This window comes from Corapipo altera, unplaced genomic scaffold (genome assembly GCF_003945725.1).
Source record: "Corapipo altera isolate COAL_440 unplaced genomic scaffold, ASM394572v1 54, whole genome shotgun sequence".
Lineage (NCBI taxonomy): Eukaryota > Metazoa > Chordata > Aves > Passeriformes > Pipridae > Corapipo > Corapipo altera.
In genome coordinates this window covers 2,887,534-2,903,814 of record NW_020884902.1, presented here as the reverse complement: position 1 = coordinate 2,903,814, position 16,281 = coordinate 2,887,534, and the positions used below count along the sequence as shown (strand labels likewise).

General features: G+C 37.4%; 1 protein-coding gene and 1 long non-coding RNA gene across 5 annotated transcripts in view; one reads left to right on the top strand and one right to left on the bottom strand.

The window, feature by feature from the left end:
• PLS1 (plastin 1) overlaps positions 1–16,281 on the top strand; it is a 43,248-nt gene that overhangs the window by 2,395 nt on the left and 24,572 nt on the right. The window contains exon 1 of one of the 2 annotated variants that reach the window (XM_027650453.1): positions 6,928–7,136. The exons of the other annotated variant lie outside the window; for it this stretch is intronic. The gene's annotated coding sequence lies outside the window, so the exon portion shown is untranslated. Of the gene's footprint in view, positions 1–6,927; positions 7,137–16,281 lie in introns of those variants that run through there. 2 annotated transcript variants of the gene reach the window in all.
• The window catches only part of LOC113950536, a 36,741-nt gene continuing 26,449 nt past the window's right edge, over positions 5,990–16,281 (bottom strand). For all 3 annotated transcript variants that reach the window (XR_003528772.1, XR_003528771.1, XR_003528770.1), the window contains exon 7: positions 5,990–6,286. This is a non-coding gene — a long non-coding RNA (uncharacterized LOC113950536). The remainder of the gene's footprint in view (positions 6,287–16,281) is intronic.

The window sequence follows — 16,281 nt, the reverse complement described above, 5'->3', positions numbered from 1 at the left end:
GGCTTTTCATTTCTTCTTTACCACATGCCTTTGCAGGTCAATGTACTCATTTTAAGATCCTGAGAGACTTTGCCTTGGACCAGCAGGTCCGAGAGCGCAGGAGCATGTTAATTGTACTTTTGTTCCTTCTGTTGTTTAATTCTGAGGTATAATTGCTGTTGTTCTTGGGGTTCATCCACTCTGTGGATGTGTGCGAGATGGTGGTTAGTGTAACTGCAGTTTGATGTCAGCTGTCTTGCAGGTAGGTGGTGAGTGTACTAAAGACATGTAAATGCACCAATGTATTCCTCATGAACTGTGAGATGTGAACATACGTGGTAAGGGTGGTCAGAGGAATGCAGCCAAGATGCTGCAGGGAGGTGCTGTGAGCTGTGCTAAGTCATTTCCTTCAATATCAAGGTATCTGACAGTTTATCATCCACATGGCTGCTGTGCTGACACCCACAGGCTGGATGGTGACTCAAAGACAAATTTCTGTCCATAGTCATGCGAGTGGTTGTCAAGACAGTGCCTGACCTTTGGACACAGGGCATTGTTCCTGTGCACTGTAAGAATGTGTGTTGCAGCACTCTCAGGTTTTATCTGTGCCTGGGCTGGAGTGGAGTGGCACAGATTAAAACTTGAATATTGGTTTGATGATTTAAAAAAAAAAAAAAAAAAAAGTCAAAAATTGAAACAGTAAATGGTGGTAAGGATAACAGGCAAGCCAGAAACCTAAAAGCGGATTATGTACACACAACTGCTAAGCAAAAACTAAAACACGTAAAAGAGGGGGAAAAAGTGAGAAAAGAAAACATAGAACATTAAAATCTGTTTGACTTCTGTGTATAATCTTAACAGGTTCTAGTCCTGCAAGCACTTATCCATGGGTTTTTTTGTGAATAAATCTGGTTATGTACTTGAGACTACTGATAATGTAAAGTAAAGTATTTGAGTATTTGGAGAGATAGCACATTAGAGTATAGATTCCTCTGGAACATGGTGTTATTATTTGTATAGGAGGAGTGATTGGTTTTTGCTTATCTTCAAAAATTTTACTACTATTAAAAATTGTTGCCTATATATTTCTTTTTTTTTCTTACTTGATTCTCACCTCCCAATATTTCTAGAAAAGTATTATTCCTGAGGCTAGTAGCTGCGGAGGAGACTCACTGAAATGTTTTTAGTAGCAGGATCAGTGTATAACATCAAGACTTTTTGAGTTCATAATTTTTGAATGAGAAGTAAGATGCCTGGAATTTAGTTTCCTAGGGCAAAATTTACAGAATCTGGAAATTACTCCTTTTTCAAAACTTGTAGCAACAGTGATGCTTAAAAATCCTTTAATGAAGTGCAAAACTCTGTACTAGTCATGCTAGGAGAAAGTTGTGTAATATGCATTTAAAATGTCATTTAAAGTACATTTGAAAATTGTGGCTGTTGAAATTATGTAGGTTCTTTTTTTCAAATATTTCTTCAATGAAAATCTGAAAAACAGTACTAGCTACAGTTGCTACAGTTTTCATAGTGAAAAGATGTTGTTTTCTGAGAGATTTATTATTAGGAGATAAAATTTTCCATCTGATTCTGTGTTCTCTACTGATTAAAACTAGAATAGAGTTTATGCCTGGGAATACTGATGGAAGTTCTGCTAAATGTCCACCTTCTCCATTGCATGGCTTACCACAGAAATCAATGCAGTAGAGGAGAGAGAAGGAGGATTCATGTTTTTGGCCTTTTACCCTCTTTTTTGGAAGTCAAATAAATTAAATATGGTGGAATGGTACTCATTACTTTTTGGAGGAGGATATATTCCTTGGTGAGTATTTTCCCAGTACTTGGAGCTTGAGGATTGTGTCAGTGAAACAGAACATCATCTTAACAGCATGCAATACAATACCTATACTAAAAAGTTTAGGTACCCTTACACTTAACAAGTCACTTAAAGTCTGAGTGTAATGTTTAGTTCCACTCTTATTGCAGTAATTATTTAAATAAAATACTTTCATAGCATTCACCATGATGTGTGAAATACTTCATATCCATGATAACTGTTGCCATAAAAACTCCCAAAATCACCAGGTCTACATAAATGGATTAAATAAATGTAGAACAACAGTACCAGTGAGTAACAGGATCTGACCCTAACAAACAGAGTTATTACTGGGAAAGGCTCCACTGTACTGTGCCACATAATCAGGAAGCAATAAATTGTAAATGTAGTTCTGGGGAAAGATACTGAGCTAAGCAACTGCAATTGCTGTTCAACCTAAACTGCAGGTTTGAAGGCCTTCTGTGTGAGATGTTGTGTTATTAGCTCATCACAGCCTTGACATCCTTCAAAGGGCAACAGTGACTAGTGATGGTGATGTGATGTGCAAAACAATACTAACAATGGAAAGAGCAACTAACCTTAGTCAGCTCAAGATGGATCAGGAATTCCAGGTTATGGACACAACCAGTTCTGCATTACTGGTTACTTTACTAAGGTTCTTTTTTTTTTTTTTTTTCTGTGGCTAAATCTTTCAGAAGGGGCTTGAAAATGAAGCAGTAAGGGTGACTTCTCTATTCTCCAGTGTATTATGTTTGTGATAAAATTACTAATTATAGGATTTCAGCTTTGATTCAGCTGGTCACATGGAGGGAATGCTAAATGTATGTCATGGCTTTATTATTTACATAATTATTTGTTTTGGTGCTTCTAAATGTAACTGGATGAATTTGTAGCTTTTTTTGCAGAGGTGTGTACTTGGTTACTGCTCTTACATCCAGGTGTCCAAGGAGGATAAAGGTAGTTCTTCACAATAGCTCATCAGAGAGACTGGTATTGCTAAGCCTCAGAAATAAATTATGCATAAAGCAGACTGTGTGCTTCTACATGCATGCTTTTGGTGGGAAAAGGATTATCAACCCACTTTCAGGGCTCTCTTGGCAGATGTTTCCTTAATAATAATAGGCACTAGCAAAACAAAAAAAAAATAATGCTAGATCCAGTATTTCCCACTTTCATTCAATTAGAGTATTCATCCTTTCATCTCGTTAATAATCAGTGGTAGAATAGACTGATTAAAGACACTGACATGTAGAAAAGCTGAAATATTAGGCTGTATGTTACCGGCAAGATTATATTTACTTGAATGCAATTTAAAGGATTTATCTCTATGTAAGAGTCAGGGACCTAGCTCTTTTCAAACCATGTATTCCCTGATAGGTTTTCTTTTCCAGATTTTTTTTATAGTTTGGAATGTTTGCTGATTTATCAAGCTCCTTTTTTAACTCCACATCCCCCGTTCTCCTATTTTGTTTGCACGTGTCCTGCTGTTTCTCTTTGCACTAATTTATCCCCTTATAACACAGGGAAACGAAATCCTATTTTTTCATATCCTAAAGTTAGGATCATATAAAGTAGTATGAAATTATTCTTTTCCATTGAGCTGATTATTCTTCTGCAATGTTTCTAGTCCTTCCAAGCTTGATGTATAGAATCAAGATATATTTAATTGAAGCTAGTGAGGTTTTTACCAGTGACATAGCTGGCATCAGGTATGGACTCTCATTCTTTCTTTTCTCCCCCCTTAGGTAGTATGATATATTCAATGAGGAATAACTGAATATACATTTCATTTTACTTGTCATTGCCTGTATCAGGCACTTAATTGTGGCTGAATACTTAATTGAATGAGGCAGAATGTTTTTCACATCCCAAATTATGAAATGTTATAGCACATAAATTTAAATCTTCTCAATAATTCCTTCATTTTAAAAGAGTTAGTTATTGTGGGCTTAGGGTTGCATACACAGATAACTGTTTCACTAGTTTAAGGCCTGTTGGATAAATTTGTCTAAAAGCTGATATCTTGTTCATCTTAATCATTGGCATTCATGTATCTTTGATATTTACAAAGGGATTTCATTATTCTACTGTGTTAAACTAATGTGTGCACTCCTCAGAATTTCCAAAGTCTTTGAGACCTGAAACTCAAACCTCCCAGCTGGTCTCTTCACCATGGGCAAGGTGGTTTAGTCATGTCCTACCAAGGCTGCTCCCAAGAGAAGCTTGGCAGCAACACAAGACTTGTTTGTCATGCCAGAGCAAAGCCCTACTTCTGGCACTGTGTGCTGTGTTCGTTTTCATAAGGTGGGTTGCACCCTAAAATGGCAGCTCTTATGCTGTGGTGAAAGAGGTGGTGGGTCAGCCACGCTGGGATTTTTAATCTGGTTCTGTCTGATAGACTGATTGCCTTGGGGAAAGTAGAAATTATGAAATTGTCTATAATAATAGAAGCACATATTTCTTTTGCAGTCCAAAATTTCTGCATGCTTTCTCTCCTGAAATTTCATTTTTTTGATGGTGATAAATCTCTGGAACAGACTCTTCTGCCATGTAGTTTAAGCTACCATTCTGCTTTTTACTAAGTAAATTAAGATCTAGGCATTTAAACTCAATAGGATTAATCCATATCAGTCCTCCTCAAGGAAACAGGCATATGTGGGATGAGTGATTGGGTGCTATATGGTCTCTGGGCACTAAGAAGTGCTTCATTAAGATGTCACTTCAGTTGTGCTGCTTCCTGCTGGACTCCTCACCCAGCGGGAGACAGACCAGCAATAGTGGGAAAGCTTGGGAAGGTGAGCATGGCACTGACTTGCTAATTGATACGAGTAGCACAATGAGGATTTCTGTGTCATGTTTAGAAATTTAAAAATAGGTATTTAAGTATAGATAATTGTTTAATGTTTAAGAGCATTAATTTTGGAGACTTGGAAATAGGAGTTATTTTTCATGAATTGTCACTGTAAAGTGACAGTAAACAATGTGACAGAGTTACTCAGTTTTTGTGGGAGGAGGATGAGCCCCTTGGAGGATGAGCAGACTTGTAGCTAGCTTAAAATACAAAATGTCTCATTAAAAATATTATGGGAAATAAAATGTTTATCTGATAAGATCTCCTTCAGAGACAGGTTTTGTCCTTGTAAAAGAGCTGATTTACCAACAAGTTGATTTATCTGAGAGATCATAGTTTATCATTTACGTGTTTTATTTGCTGAACATGTGGAAATCTGCTCTCAAAGTCCTAACAAGTGTTATGACTTAAAAGTGGTGTAAGAAATGGTAAGGTTTTCCTTTGAAAGTGTTACAGTTTGGAAAGGCTTTGGACTCTAATCTGGCAACTGGGGAACACTGTAGCATGTACTGCAGGCTGTGAGAGCAAACAGTTGTCACTTTGTCATGGGCCATCTTAAAATGGCTACCACAAAGGAAATGCAAATACATTAAATTTAGGAATACTCAGAATTCATGTTTCAGCAGAGAGACTCCTTACAAAGGTAATCCATCTTACAGTATTTCTGTGTTGTAAGAATTGTTCCCTATAGTTAGTAGATGGAAGATAATTGTATAATCGTATCTTTCTCACTTTATGGGACTTTAGGTCATTAATTTTACAGCAACAAGTAATTTTTTTCAACTATGATTTTTTGGTTGTTACTAACCTAACACTCTTTTGTAAGATTAATGTTTTTATGATACTTGTAAAAAGGAAATAGAAATTCTAGTTAATAAAATCATACACACTTTTATGCATTGTTTTGCAACAGATGAATAAAATGTTAGATTTTTATTGTTTCAGTAGAAGTGCATGGATATATCTTACATTTAGACTTCTTTTTTTAAACTCATGACTTTGTTGCATAGTTGCAATGTATAGTTTAAATGCTTAGGGATGTCTGTTCATGTTGTCAGCTCAAACTATTAAAAATAAAATTGTTTAAACCCAGGATTTTTAAAGGGTTTTTTTTGGTTTCTGATATTTTTAAGAAAGATGGTAAAGTGTTCACTGAAGCATCAGAAATAGTTTTAATTTAAGAATATGATGTTATCTCCTAATCATATGAATCCTAAGGCTGAGATTTTGAATAATTTAGTTACAAAAAAACTTGCTCAGAAATTTCATTATTTTTCATCTTCAAAATATGATTAAAAATGACAGTTGGCAACAACAACCGTAGATGTTTTATTCTGGTGTAATTATTAAGAACTACAGTGCCAGCAAATGAACTTCATGCATGCCCCAGATAGTCCTCTAGTTTGGAAGGTACTAACGAACAATACCCTGTTTAGCTTTAGTTACTCAGATTCACTACTGTGCTGCTTTTATCCTCAGCACTTGTGCAAACATAGCTCCTTAAGGCTCTGAACTGGCAAACAGGTAGCACTTCTGCATCTGTGCACTCTGCAGAGACGGGTTTTGAAATGCTGCCAGTTGCTTTTGCCATGTACTGTAGAGGACCCTCCTTTTTTCTCCAGCTTGACCAATGAAAAAAAGAAACCCAAAAATAACCTATGAATTTTCCATGACAGAAAATCCTGGCTTGCTTGCAGTATAGTAGCTGATCAGTCTAATCTAATAATCTTTTGAACCATGTGGAGCTGAAGGAGGCATTAGTGGGTGTCAGAAGGCCATACTGCCATCTGATAATTAATGGAAACGGGGAAAATACTCTGGCAACACACATCTATTTGGTACTATTTTGTAATTGCAATTAGCTGGAGTATGAAGAATATGTGGCTGTAAATTCAATTGCTGAGGGCAGAATGAATGCATGTCTGTTGTTACTCTTAATGATCTTCACATGATTAACTTCTGGAGTGACCTTAAAACTAAGTTCATTAGTAAGAGTTAGCTTGTGTCTCTCTGCTGGAGTTTTACTATTTGTAGCAAGCTGAGGTTTCCTGCTTCTGGCTACCAGAGAGCAGCACAGTGGAGGATCAAGGCAATAGTTTTCTGGAGTGTTGTAGTTGAGCTGTTTTAAGATCTCCCTCCCCTTCTGCCTCTTGGACTGTTTGTTCACCAATAGCTTTGTTTGTAGTTTTGCCTTTTAAGTTAGGGGCTAACTAAATGTAATCTTCGTGCTCAGAGAACTGAAAAATGGTTCATAATGTTCCAGTTAGCTTAAGAAAAGGATAGTCTTCTGAAGTTAGGAATGCCATAGAAGAATAAAGCCTATTCCTTAGCAAAGACTAGAGAGTACAGTATGTCCTACCTCTCCAGCGGCACCGAATCTGGAAGAAATAGAGGCTTGGGACAAATACTGACAGCTTTGCAAAAGTTACTGTAAAACTATCAGTGACGTTGTGACAGATTAAACAGTGGAAGGTGAGTACACTTTGCTTGTAGTAGATGGAATGCAAAATCCAGCAAATTCTGAAAAACTGTGAAACAAGCGAAATTGTAATTTGTCACAGTTTTAAAACTAATTTCTAGTCCTTCCAGTTACAAAGAAAAGCTTGAAAAGTTAATCTGATAATAATGAGAAGCATCTGAAAACAGAATATAGATGTCATTCTGTATTTCATGGGTTTTTTAGTTGCTTTGGTTCTGACTTGTGATTGTTTTTGAAAAGTTGGGTTTATGACTATTGCTTCTGGTTAGCTTTTTTGTTTAGTAATTAGCTAGCAATGCTATAGCTTATTAGAGAAGTACAGGAATAATTAAAACATAAACTCCAGGTTCTGGATCTTATTTGAGAGTACTGGGACACTGGGAAAGCCTCTCTGTCAAATGAGGGTCCTGTCAACACGTCATGAGCTCTGAGCACGAGTTTCTTACTGATGCAGATATTTCAATAAGAACTTCAGGATTTTTTTTTTAATCAAAATTTCCTTTAAAAATAATGCAGTTTTTATTTTTCATTGTGGTTGCATGCTAACAAAAGCTGCATATTTCTAAACCTAGACAGAGAAAGAAAGAGATTAAGTATCATTTGCTGGTGTGTCTTTTAACTTGCTCTCTTTTGCTGTTGTAAACTTGATATGTAACAGCAGCCTAGGCACAAAAGAGTGACTTGAGAATGGAGTGCCTGAACGAACTTGCTTTTATTAGTGTAGCCTTTCCATTTATATTTTAGTGTGGTTTGCTCTAATGAAATGCCACAGAGGCACCAAGTTTGGACTTAAAATAATAATTCTGTTCTTCAGAACAATTACTGGTAATCAAATGGGTTTTATGAGAAACTGTTTCATAGTTTCTCATCAAATTTTCTCTATGTTAATTACAGACTCTTTCCATCTAACATGCATTTGCATGCTAAAACTGCTATGATGCTTTGACCTTAGTAGGAATTCTTCTTGCCACAATTTCTGGCTTCGGTGGCTGTTTTGTTGGTACAAACTGTATTTTTTCCTTGCTTTTGGCCCCAGGCACCAGCTTCCAGTGCTAATTGGAAAGCATGATCCTTGCCAACTCTGGCCCTCCAGAGACAGGGCATTTTCCTGGTCACTGGGTGGATGCATTCAGAAGGCATATGCAAGCCAAGATACTCATATGGGTAAAGATGGGGGATATGGGGACACGGCCAGGGAGGTAAGGGTAGCCTTGTGAAATAGGAAGGGCAAAAGAGGTGCTTGGTGGGAGCCTGTACAAGTTCTTCAGGAAGAAGGGTCTAGCACATTTGTGGACAGGGAGGCCAGATGATGAGTTAGCCTTGAACATAGGTTTCAGTATAATAGACTGATTTTTGGAGAGGAGCAAATGCTCCATCCAGAGGGCCAATGATATTGTGAGATTGGTGAGAAGAGATAAGAAAAGGTCACATAAAATTAATCAGTTTGTTAAATTGATCAAACTTGTTGAAACAAAGACAATTTCTGCTCAAGGCTCAGTCAGATGCTTCCTGGACCAGTGTAAACACTGTTATGTTTACACATGTAAAGAAATTTCTTCCACGATTTCACCTTAATCCTGTTACTTCCTTGCTAATTAATTTGACTGTAGTTCTGCAATCATGGATTACTTGAATACAGACAGTGCCATATGTGAAATGGAAAAGCGTGATTTTTGCTTTCAGAACAGTGCCTTCAAATGTTTAGTTTATATTCAAAACCCCCGCTTCAGATTGTTGGATAAAAAGATGAGATGATGGGGTTGCCTCACTTCTGTTACCATTATTATTTTGGGGTTTTGTGGGCAGGCTCAGTAGTGTTTTTGAGCTGTCTAAGGAAAACACGTCAATGATTAGTGTGAATAAAGTTTTTCTTTTGAAATACACGTGACTTTAATTGTGAGAAGGAGCAGCCCCAATTGTAACTATGTTATATACCAGAAGCACAGAGGTGAAAGTGGGTCTCCCAAATGTGAGCCACACAGCCCTCAGGAATGGGTGGCAAGTTTCAGGAGTTTTATACCAGGACCTGTGGATTTCCTTTGTGAGCACTAGTTTGAACTGTATCAGTAAAAGATAAAAATTATTCTAGACTCTGGACAGTAAGGTGAAAGCTAAAGCAACATTAAAATGATTTCAATTGGTAGCATTAGTACCACACCCACAAAGGTCACATGTATTACAATCCTAGTGGTTTCTACAAATGTACATTTTCCAATAGGCTTGAGGAGACACTTGTTTTAGGATGTCCTCAGCAAATGGAAGGTCTTCTGCATAATCTTGTGTCTCCCAAGGGAATTCCCCAGGCCCACTTCTCCTGACACTGTTTTTGCCTGCTGTTTCCTGTCCTTGTGTGCCATTAACAGTATGCAGGTTTTATTGCTGGATGCAAGACCTACTTATTGTAAAATCAAAATATTAGTATGTCTGTGACTTTCTGTGTGTATAATGAACTATGGAATTGAGACTTTGAGGAACCTTTCTGTTTACACTTGCATTTCCATAGCAGCACCAATCAAGAGCTGCTTCTCTCTCTCTTGCAGTTGCAATCTCCTTCTAATTGCACTTATGTTGTACTTGAGTTATTTTTGTTTCTAAAGTTTTTCACTAGCTTATTTATAGGGTGATTATTAGAGATGCTGAAAGTCACATATCCAGCTGACTCCAGCTGAAATTGTTGGAATACGACTGAAAAACTTGTTCTCAGTACTCTGGTACCTTTGCTGGGGTAATATGTGATAAAGTGCATGGTGAGCCTCTGATGGGTGTCCTGCACCTGAATGCAAAAGTAACTAATCTCCTTTAGAGCAACTGGAAGGCTTGATTAGGGTGTTCCAGAGCTGAACTGCTGTAGGTTGGTGGCACACCTGAGTGTCTGATGTCCACACATTTAAACTTCTTTCCAAGTTGTTTGCCTACAAGTAGTAGGCTCAAGCTTCTTTAAAAGGCATAACAGGACCATTCTTTCCCATTTTAAAATGTAGCAACTCTATTCTTGTTTATTCTATTTCATAAGCTGCTTTTATTCACAATGAGTTCTGAGAACACTTTTTAGTGAAAACAGTCTTACTAGAGAATAGTTGGTATGTTTATGTTAAAAATTAAGTCCTTATGCCTTTTGTGTTTTTTTTCCTGATTAAATATTTATCTTGTTGAAGAATGTATTTATATTGTTGAGGAATGAAAAACATGAAAGATGTTGAGATAGCATAAAAGGTAATTAAGACTTATGGTGTGAGTGTATTCAAGTTCTTACTATGCTTTCATTTCCCTGTGTGTCTGTACTTCTCTTGACAGAGGTTGGATACCATGTACATGCTGGTGTTGAACTTTTACCAAGGCAAAGGTTCTTGGTAATAAAACCGAAAGCAAGTGCCCCTTTAGCAGATTTACTGTATCCAGCCCTTACATTGGATCAGAGCTTTTTGAATCTAACCATGTTAAAACTTCCCTACTTCCATGTAGGGAAAATTTATTTTTGTGTCCCTTAATTTGTAGCTTATTATGGCACCCGTTTGTTATGTACACTTTGATTCTGTACTCCATAATTTATTGGAAAGGCAATATGTTTAAATTACATAATATATGTAGATTGTCCAGAATACTGAGTCTTGATACTTCCATCATGTAAAACGTAAAGCTCCTCTCAAAAGTAGGATGATTTTGCTTCAGAGTAAGGGGTATACTGTTTTTACAGCCAATCTGATTTTGTGTTCTGAGAACCAAAAGTGTTGCCTCTTATCAACAGATCTGTGAGAAAAATCTTGGTTTTGTATTCCTAACACTGATTTGCCTGGAATTGACAGCTGCCTAAGAAAAATCTGCCTGTGGCTTGGAAGCAGCTTTGTTGACATATGTTTCATCTGGAAATGGTTTGCTGTCAGTAGGGAGCCCTGGACACACTGTACTATGGAAATACACAAATTGAAGTTCTTGCTGTTCTGTTACCTGGAGAAGTGATCTAACTACAACCAGTGTTAGGAATGACTGTATTTATAAACCTCAGAAAACACAGTTAGAATGTAGTAACTTATGCTTATGGCTCTGCAGGGTTGAGGGTACTGACTTGTGCCACCTCAGTGTCCCAGTTTCACAGAGAATGGCACTATTTCAGATTTGCTCTTGCTGTCACAACAGGGGATACAACAGTCTCAGCCCTGTGCTGGAGGCAGGTGAAACTTGTAAACTCCTAGTTAACCAAAGCAGAATGGGATCTGAGATAATCCATTTGGGTAAATTCAACCCAAAATGTTGGTGTTGCTAGATTGTAAACACGTGAGGTTTGCAGGACGTTTCAGGAAAGCTGCTTCCACAAACTCTGCATGCAATAGCCTTTTTCCAAAATTGCTTGCCTAGAAGTGGTCCCATTGGCATAGGTAAGGTTTCCATTGATATTTTTTATCTGGATTGCTGAATGCAACAACCCAAAGCCCGGGCAGTTTGAGCTGCTGGTCAATGATGCATGCAGAGGAAACGGCCTGAAACTGATCCCGGGGATCACCTGCGTGGCTGTTCTGTATCCCAGCAGCCAGAGGAAGCTGGAGGCATTTTGTTTGGATGAAAAGGTATCTTTCTGAAGTAAGCTTTTATCTCCTTTGTAGGAGAGTTACTCTTAATCCTGACCTGAGCCTCGTGAAATTAATCTGTTCCTATACCAGAGTAAGTGAATTCAGATCAGGCCCATGACCAGTCTGACAGATATGTTGGCTTGTTTTACTGTTTATTCACAAGTCATCCAGGTTTATCCTTAAGGCATAGCAGAGATGTTGATTTTATTATTCACCAGAGTTACTGTACTACAATGAATAAATTCCTACGGAGTGAATAATTAATTTCACTCTAAATCTAGTCCTCTTTACAAGAGATACATATTTCATGGACACAGAATTTATCACAGTGGCTGGTTTGATAGCCTTTCTCTAGCAAAGATCAGTACATACAGTTTGGAAGAAGTTAAAAATACCATTTTTGCCATCTTAAATTGCACCTTATTTGCTATGTAATGCCTATACATAAAAGACTGAGGAAAATTTCGTGGTTTATTAGTTTGTATGTTGAAGAACAACATTTCTTCATTGTAATTATCTAACTTGTAGTAATTACACACTTTTGATTGTCATAAATGTATCCAGCCATGTTTACAAGCCCAGGCTGAGAAACCTACTCTGAGTCTTCCAGGTTGTGAAGCCTCAGATTGAGTGGTATGTAAAGACATTTGCTCTTTATACTACTCTGTTAATAACTGTAACTGATACCATAATTATACCTGGTCTCTTTTTTCAAAAACTAGCAATCTGCTTGCAATATCTCATTTATATATATATATGCAGGTATGTGTATGTATATAGCTAATTATATTGACCTTTCAGTGCTCTCCTGTTTTTAGGGTTTACAAGCATCCTCTTTGCTGCATTAGGAGTGGATCTATTTTTGTACCTTCTTCCTTTATAAGACCCAGTGCTCTTCATTCTACAGGTGTATTAGATTAGTTCTTTCTATGTTTAGAGAACTGGCCACACCCGGAACACTGTGTTCAGTTTTGGTTCCTGCTCACAAAAAAAGATGAGGACAGGCTGGAAAGGGTCCAGAGAAGGGCCTCAAAGATGATCAGAGAACTGGGAAGCTGCCACAGGAGGAAAGGCTGAGAGAACTGGGTTGGTTCAGCCTTGAGAAAAGAAGGCTTAGAGGAAACCTTATTACAATGTTCCAATATTTAGAGGGTGACTACAAAGTGGATGGAGATTTCCCTTACAAGGAATCACATGGAAAAGAGGAGGGGTAATGGGTACAGGTTGCTCCTGTGGACATTCCCATTGCTCACAAGAGGAGTATTTTTCACAATGAGAACAGTCAGCCATTGGAATAATCTCCCCATGGAAATAGTGGATTCCCCAAAACTGGACACTTCTAAGGTTTGACTGGACAGGCTGCTGGGCCATTTTTTCTAGACTGTGCTTTTGCCAAGGAAGGTTGGAGTGGTGATCCTTGAGGTGCTTCCCAACCTGCTATTCTGTGTTCTGTGACTGTATTCTGCAGTCAAGGCTTCTCTCACTTTGGATAACATAGAGTATATTTCTCTCATATGAATGTCTCCTGCAGCTTTTTCACAGATATGGGAAAGATAAGCTATCTTTCTATATCCTATGCTAGTTCAAACAATAATAATAATAATAAATTATGAAGTCACTGAAGTCTAATGATTATTCATTTTGTCATAAAGATTAAGAGCATTATCACAGTAAGATAAAAAGTTAATCTCTAGTAAGTTTTAAAAAAAGTTAGTCTCCACTGCTGTTTTATTACAGACCACTAGTGAAATACATACAATCATTTTTGCTTTCACGTTGTTAAAGAACTGATCTATTTGGCCACTAATCATCTTTATACTTGGAGGTCAAGAATAATTTTGGCGTAAGTAAAAAGATCTTTCCAGCTCAGTTTGGGAGGGGAAACCAAAACATAAAACAAACAAACTTGGGCAGTTTTATCTTCTTGGAAATGCATCAGAAACCTTTGTGTGTTCATATCGAGCTAACATTCTGTTTCACTGCTCAAATCTTTATTATATGCAAATATTTCAACTAATTTTTCATTAGCGTTTCCTCTTCTATTCTTACTGACCAAAGGGAATATGTGATGCATATTCTTGTTTTAAAGTTCTTTTTGTGTGTCTTATACTTTATAATGCATTATTTTCTTTCTGAGACTGGATAGAACTCCTAGTTCAATCTGGCAAGAGATTAAAAAACTCTAATAGTGCTTGAAAGCTGTTCTGTTCTCATCACATCGACTTAAAGAATCATGGATAACTAACACAGGAATACTACAAGTTAAACCATGTATTTTTGTGGGGATTTTTTTCGATTAAAATCTATAGCAGTTTGATTCAAAGCCCAACAAGAGAAGCAGAATTTTCACATTTTGTAATTATAGTCAGTACATAGTAATAACCAGCTGGTTATTGACATAAAAGCACAACCTGTGTATGCAAATTAGGCTATCTTGACTGTCATTAGAGACAACAGCCTTGAGGATGATGCAGCAATAGATGGTATTTGCAGCAGGGACAGAGGAGGTGTGTCCCTGATGCCAGAAAAAAGAACAGTGACAAAAGAAAATAAGCTCTCGAGTCAGCATTTGTAAAGTCCATTGTCATTGCAGTAGCAGCTGCGTGTGGAAATGAGGCAAATAGAATTTGAAATGAAGAGCTGGAAAAGAAATTGCCACTTGCCTGCAGGGATGGAGACAACTATTGGGCCTGATTGCCAATTAACTGCTCTATTTTTTTCTGACAGCTTTGATAACAGGTCAAAAAAGTGGCAGGAACTGCTCCTTGACCTACTCACTTCATCCTGTGTGGTTGCTCAGCCACAGAAACTCCACTGCACACAGAGAAATACCACGATGGTTGGTATCTGTATTGTGTTGGATGTGGACAATTTCCAGGAGACTCCAGGGAACTGTCATTAGACACAAAAAGCCTTCCAGGCATGGAAGGCAGGCTAGGGATACATGAATATTGTCAGTACACGTTCAGGATATTGTCAAGGACTAAAAAGAGGATCAAGCGTGCTTTTTCAGCATTAAAACAGTGTTTGTACCTACCCTGTCCTGGGACAGCAGGAGATATTTTAATGTAAGCACAGACTACAGACAATCAAAGTGTCATCTGAACACCACCAGAGTACAGAGAAATGTTCTCTCTATGTACTTTTCAGCAGGTAGTCATAGTTCCAAGACAGATACCTTTGGAGGCTAAATCTTGTCAGAATTGCCTGTGCACTGAGTCATCTTGGGTGCTGATTAGCCTGGGTGTGCAAGGTATTTATTAGCTTAGATAGAAGGTCCCTGTTTCTGTATTGAAATTGTCTGAAATGTCTGACTAGTTTGGGTGTTGTCTCTGATGGTTCAAATTGTCTCTCCTGAATGCCAGAACCATGATTGCAGTACTGCCATTTAATTGACCAGCTAATTTACCCTGTAATGATATCATAGGCTATTTAAGGCTGTCTCTTTAGAGCAGAATTATTAGCTTTATTTATCTGCTTCATTCAAGAACAGATGTTTCTACTGTGTAACTGAAATAATCTACATCTTTGGAAATCAAAGATTGCTATTTTCTGAAGTAGAAAATGATGTGAAATCTAAATCATGAATCATAAAAGGGCAGCAGTGAAACTAATTGCATTGCAACTTTTCAGAAATTGTTTCTCATAAAATCTGACTCATGATAATGGTAAATAGTTAAAAACATTAATAGGACAACAGAAGTGACGTTGTCTTTTACACCTGCATGGCTAAATAGTTCACTTATGCTTTGTTGTGCTGTTTCTGTGTTTCAGAGAATTGTCATCTGGTTTTTTTGCAGATTTGGAGTCCTTTAAATTTCCTTAGTAATTTGGATTTAAATGTTTTATTTTTTCACCAATTTTTCCACAGTTCATTATTTCTTTAATTGCCAAACCAGGTTTCCAGTGAAGGTACTTGCACTTCCAGAAACATCTGTGTGAAGGGTAATTTTTTTTCTGAATATATATTTTAAATATCTTTTTTCTTTTGAATATGAAGACTGTACATGCTATTGGTAAGCTTAGCAAAATGGATAAGTAGGATTTTAGTACTTAAATAAGATCTAGTGACATGAAGGAAAAAGACTTAACTTGCCACCCACACTCAAGGCCATATCCTGTGTGACCTGCAGGAACAGTCCCAGTGAAGACACAGAAAATACTAACCCAAGTAAAGCAGACAGGAGCTATTTAGAATAACCCACTGTTGTTTAAGAACTCTTTTTACATAGCATCGTGGAAGAAAAGCTTTCCACAAAAGGTGGGAAACAAAGGGACAGTCTTTCCCAAGGGCATCCAGCATGATCCATGATAAAACTAATTATTGAAGGCAGGTTTCCCCTTCTAGAGTCTTGTCCAGTGGGTAACAGTACTGTTCTGTTGATATGCACAATTTTTGGGGAACAAGCAGCTGCATATAGCAGATCTGAATTTAATTAATATGAGCAAATGATAGCTTGGTCATTACAGGACTATTTTTCTTCTTGCTCTAATGCAAAACCACTAAACCAGAAGGGGAATCATTTGCAAGTATAGAGCAACTTTGATGGAAATACTTATGGAAGGTGGATTT